The following is a 6,340-nucleotide window of genomic DNA, read 5'->3' as shown; positions in this document are numbered from 1 at the left end:
AACTCATGTTCAACTTGCACCTCAAAGACAAGCAGCACCTACCGTCTTCTATTGTCCACAGCTGCTTTATAGCATACACAAAGCAGCTCCATTTTTGTGTGCGGCAACGAAAAATTAACTGTACTGCAGCTGTGCACTTGAGATTACATTTGCTAAAATTTTATAGTATAAGTATACCAACCTCAAAGTCCTGGAATAGGGCACTAGCATCTTCTGCAAGATAGTCAATAAGGCATTGGATGACAACGTGTTTTGTCGTTGGATTCCACTCTGCCAGACAGAAAGTGTTTCAACTAATAAAAAGCAACACTATACATTGAAGCAGTGCCAGCTGCTAGTTTGTCAGTGCCAGTTTGTTTCATTCACTTGAAAAACTTAAGTCTCAAACCTTTCACTAGAATTTATATGAGAGTCAAGTTTGAAAGTAGTGATGTCAGGAAAAAAAAATAAAACATACAATGTAGGCAAGCGGATGAATATAACTGGATACTCTATATCTGTTGTCAGTGATATCGGATCATGTTTCTGTAGTTTCAGCGGGTAGGATGGATGAATATTTTGCTTTTTACTGACTCACAGTAACTACAAGCTGGGTTCATGTCACTCAGGTGCTCTGCGGGTATGATGTGAACAGAGAACGGACTATTGCAGGCGAGTTGAAAATTGAATAGGTGGAGGATAGTTTTCATACCAGAAGTAGAATGCTCATTTGTCCTTGAAATCTTGCTTGCTTGGGTTCCAGTTGCTGTGCCTCCCCGACCGGAGCTCCAGAGGGCCTCAGGCGGGGTTTGGGCTCTGGAGCAATAAGTTCCTGAGGCTGCGCGGCTTGGGCATAGGAGGGATTCCGGGACACCACGCAGCTTGGCACGGGAGCCGGTGCTTGTGGAACCTTGAAGCTACGTGGTTTGGGCACTGGAGGAATCTGTGGTGCCATGCAGCTTGGCATGGGAGCCGGGGTTTGGGAACCCTTGGGGCTGTGCGGTTTGGGCACAGGAGGAATCTGGGCCATCACGCACCTTGGCACGGGAGCCGGGGTTTGGGAACCCTTGGGGCTGCACGGTTTGGGCACAGGAGGAATCTGGAGGCGGCCGAGACGTACGTCGGTGCCCCGGCCAGGCCGGTGTGTCGTCTACGGGGCCCGGATAAACCCACGCCATGGGTACGAGCGTGCCATCCGGCCCCCACACCATGTCCTCCAGTTCCTCCGGAGTGAACGTCGTGCACTCCTCTTCCATTGCCTTCAGGATCTGCCAGGTCCAAAAGTCGCTCTTCGCGAGGTTGTCGTTTGGTGGCTTCATTCTGTCACGATCGCGCTTGGCAATGTTGCTATGCGACCCCAGGATGTAGAGAGCAGGACCAAAAGTGCAAATAAAAGGTTGTTTAATGCAATAATGGCAGCAGCAGGAAAACACAACAGCCACTACAAACCAAAGACAATTCGCAATGAAGCCACAACAGAAAGAGCACACACCTGAACTAAATAGGGATAATGAAATTAGAAGCAGGTGCGTGAAAAGAGCGGGGTAAGGAAAACGGAAGGGAACAACAAAGGAAGTGGTTACCAAAATAAGGGCATGGAAACCGGAACAGTGGTTGGCTCTTTAAAGAGCCGTTGTGGTGAATCTACTGCAGAGGCGCAGAGATTTCTCGGCTGAAGTTTAAGTAGAGCATCTCATTTCCCCTTTCATTCAGATGGCAGCCATCAACAAGCATGTAGTGGACCGAGATGTTGGAATGCAGGATGCGCTTCATGCTGCGTTGTCGGAGACAACTCGGTTAACCCTTTTTCTTGCCTTGTCCAGTCCACGTCCTGTGCATGCCGTCTGGTACCGCCCGTTCCAACGCAGCAAGATATCCGAAAACATCAACCACTGTGCAGTAGCAGGTGCATGATGTATCGGATATCCTCCTTCATCTTGAGCAGAAGCTGGTGGCTATTCTGGCCGCCATAGCCAAAACTATTCCCGCCGAGATGAATACTTAATATCTGTGGAGGTGTCGCTCCCATTTGTAACCTATGGTGTAGAAATGGTACCAGATGTTCCCACCTCCTGCCGCCTTGCCCATGCCAGGTGACTTGACAAGGGAGTCCGAAATTCGGGTCCCGCCGAAATCGCCGGACGTCACATTGCAGCCGGCTCACAATGGAGCCACACGGTTGTCATCTGGGTCCTGTTCATCATTATGGCGCCAGTTGCACTTCACCTAATTTATACACTGGACACGCAATGCCATTGGTTAGTTTTACCTCCGTTCATTCACGTGCTGATGGCAAACCATCAGCACGTCAACCTCCCACTTCAAAATTTCAAATTATATACATTCCGCCAATCGCTGATGGGTTGTTTGTTGAGTGGGGCGGGATGGGGCGGTTACCGAAAGGTTGAGTCTCATAGTTGTATATAGATAGCTATTTTGGTAGCAATATGTGAAAAAAATACACTAATCATTTTTATGTCTCCTTTGACACACACACACACATATATATACAGATATACATTTCCACCAGTTGGTGGCGCCATAGGGTCTATGTACACACACAGTCATAGACCAGAGGTTGACCCAACGCTGCATAAAAAAGCAAGGTTATTGGACAATGTAGACGGAAGTTAGGGAAGATATACATTTCTAACAGTTGGTGGCGCTATAGAGTTTATGTATGCACACAGTCACAGAGTGGAGGGTGACCCAATCCACCAAAAAAATTTAACCTGACCTCCTGTTTTCAGCAGCCTGTGACATTCTGCAGGCAAATTATGACCGTTTGATGTTCAATGGCGTGGCCAGACCATTCCCCGCCATGCCACACCCACCACGTGTGCTTTACACACTCATGGTCCATCAACAGGCTTCATCAGGCTGTCAGTCAGTGACCTTGTGACCTTGATGTCCATCTGATGAATCTCTTTTCAGAAAAGGGCTAATGCAGATTACAAACGATATCCTGTGCCAATAGGTGATGATGCAACAAAATCAGGAAGTGACCTATGGGGACCTTCGGAGTGGGGTCATGATCATATGTACTCAGTATGATGAAGATCTGACTGTGTAGAGCCAACTTATTCACGTCTACAGTTTTGCCCAGCGTTGTGATTTATTCATAGTAGTATTTTGTACATCATTTCGAATGAAATCGTAAGATCCAAATGACAATCATTTGTTGACGTTTTATTTTGAAGCAGTGTGATGAGGTATACGGATATCCTGTCGGTGGCAATTCAGCTCATATGTACACTGGGCACGAATGCAATTGGCTAGAACGCGTAAACAAGTTTCGCTCCAAACCTTCAAAATTTCAAATTACATTCATTCCGCCAATCGCTGATGGGTTGTTTGTTGAGGGAGGCACGATTGGTCAATTAACCGAAGGCGGCGCCTGGTAGGTTGTTTGTGTGAACAAGGATTGGTCAGTTTTCGAAACTCGAGCTAAATACGACTTCGCGATCGCGCGCGAGTCCCTTTCTGTTCAACCAAACAGAACGCCTTTCGATACAAATGTTGTATTTATTGAAAGAAAGTTGAATTTAATTTTATCTCTTTGGAGTTTGGATGTTCTCTCCTTGGCTGTGGGTTTTCTGTGCCCCCGCACACACACACTTAATATTGTCCGTAGGCATGAATGTGACTGTGAATGGTTGTCTATATGTGCCCTGTGTTTGGCTGTTGACCAGGGTGTAGTCTGCCTCTTGCCTGAATACAGCTGGGATAGGCTCCAGCATGCCCGTGACCCTTGTGAGGATAAACAGTACAGAAAATGTATGGATATATTCATTAATTTTCTACCGTAGAGAGAGAGACAAAAACAGCAGCAACAAGAATTCCCATAACAACAACAGTGACAAACAGAACAGTTAAATGTCAATGATGGCTAAGGGTCACAATGGAGATGATATCTGTGCAGCAGGGAGGAACGGGGCTCCACACACGCCCACCCCGCACTACCGACCAACCGAGTGGGGCAAGCCAGCCGCCCGCAGCAAGCCATGGGCCACCACAAGCCCCACCCAGCCCATCGTGGCAGCCAGTCCAGCCCCACCAGAGATTGTGCCAGCTACGCCACCCCCGGACCACCAGGAGCCGCGGACAAACCACACGCCCCGAGGCAGCTCCTACAACCACCAGGACTGCGACAGTAGAGCCCATAAGATAAACAACACCCCAACAGCCGTAAAAAGTGAATGCACCCCCAGCCCCACCCTCCGCCCCAGCGCCAACCCGTCTCCACCACATATCCATCCACCCACGGACCTGCCAAGTAGGACACCCCGGAGGCGGGAAGACCGCCACCAGACCGGAGACAGAAGGGGCCAACCAGACACCGGCACCAGACCCGCCCCCCAACCCTTGGTCGAGGCACATGCATTCTTACGGTCTGTCAAAATAGTTGTGCCATCATTTGTGATGATGGTCGGTATTGTCTGGTGAATTCACACTCGTGCAGTTGGCATGGTTTGTGGCGATGGAACCAGTGTTGTTCTGTGTTTTTGTGGTCTTGATGACCTTGCAAATCACATTAGCGATTTGGCTGCAGGGTTTGGCGGTGCAAATAAACCTTTTGAGATAGCTGGTGTTGTTGTGACTCTTTTGGCAGATGAAGCGTCACTTGCAGATGACTAATGATGTTTCCAAAAAGTTCAAAATGGCTGACAGTTCGAGTACATGTGCATCTGATGTAGTCAGTGTCGTTACCACACAGCATGATTTCTGTCCAATGCCTCAAACGTACTCCCAAGTTGAAAAGCCAACAAGTTGAAACAGTCAGACCAGTTCCTGTTTCTTGAGCAAACCGTTAAAATAAAACTCTTAAAAGAAATCCAAATCCAAGTGGTCTCCGAAGGTAGAGGTTATGATTTAACTTAGTTGCCCGGCTTGGCACTAAAAGAGGACAAGAACTCACATTTGACAGGCTGTGGGTTGGACTGTTTCCTCTGCGGCATTCTCGCCTCGTCGTGGGCGAGATCCTGTGCGGGATTCGGCTTAAACGCCCTTGCAGAGTGACCGCTGGTCCGTCCGTCAGGTTGCCTTTCTGCCCACTAACTGCTCATCCCCATATCGTCACCTCCTTCCCCTTCCTCCAAAGGAACGGCGAGGAAATCATCAACGGAACACCAAGAACAGACGTCCTGTAACACTCTTGACTTGACGTTTCTACGCTATATAGCCAGTGCTATCTTGTCCATGTCAAACTTTCAGTGAGCTCGACCTTTCTTTCCCAGGAGATAACTTACTGCTTACTTCTTCTGGGGCAGTTTTGTTGCCATACATAGGGTAGACAGACTGTAAGTGCTGTTACAGAAATGCACTAAGCATAATTCTTAAATCAGTTCATGAATTTAGTTTATAAATAATTTATTTCATTGACGCTTAAAAACAGGTTAAAAGGGTGTACATTATTATAATGAAATGACAAATAAGTAAATTAATTTGTGTATGTTTTCGTTGTTCCCACGGCTGAACTAAAGATTCTTGTTTGTGCTGCTAAGTGGCAGCATTAATTGAAGGACAAAGGCGGACGTTGTAAACGCAGAGCATGTCATTTGCACGTACTGTTTAAGTGTGAAGCCAACAGTCACATGGATTTCCAAGACTTTAAGGACCTCTTTTCACGACCAGCAGCCAACGAGGTATATTTTTCCAAGTTGTTAATTAGTCTCATGATATTAAGTTTCATTTTCATATGTTTGATATGACGTGATCATTTTGTGACATGACCCGTTTGTATCTGGTTGAATGCAGTTCTCACAGCGTGAAGGCAAGGATGTATGAGAAACAAGTTCATGTATTAAACGCCCGTTTCAAAGAACCGACCTGTGTCTGTTGTCGTGGAGAGAGCTACGCAGACTACCGCCAACATGACGTCAGTGAGCAGGACTTACTTTGCAAACCGCTGAGCTGTCAGTTGAGCTGGGCGATACTGCAGATTGTGGTATCAATCATATTCTAAGTGAATACAGAGCCAGTCGATACCGATACGATACTGATACGTCTAACTTGCCAACCTTCAAAATCCATCCATTTGTCATTTTGCTTTGAATTTGTTGGTCATGATTATAACGAGACGGCGATTTTAGTACTTACATAAAAAGTTGAACTGAATCAGGGGCGTCACAAGGTTATGAGGAGGGGGGGGTAGCCCCCTGGAATGCAAAGGATATGAATGAATATAGTAGACATTCAAAAAAATAATAATAAAAAAAAAACAAATAACGAATAAGAACCGGGATATAACTTTCCCACTTTTGGACAGATTTAGTAGATACTCAATTGTTTTAGGCCACCATTAAATGTACACAAGTACACACAATCTACACTGCAAAACCGTTGTTCAAGCTCTGCAACC

The sequence above is a fragment of the Doryrhamphus excisus genome, chromosome 16, assembly GCF_030265055.1.
Source record: "Doryrhamphus excisus isolate RoL2022-K1 chromosome 16, RoL_Dexc_1.0, whole genome shotgun sequence".
NCBI lineage: Eukaryota > Metazoa > Chordata > Actinopteri > Syngnathiformes > Syngnathidae > Doryrhamphus > Doryrhamphus excisus.
Note: the sequence above shows the minus strand (reverse complement) of the source record.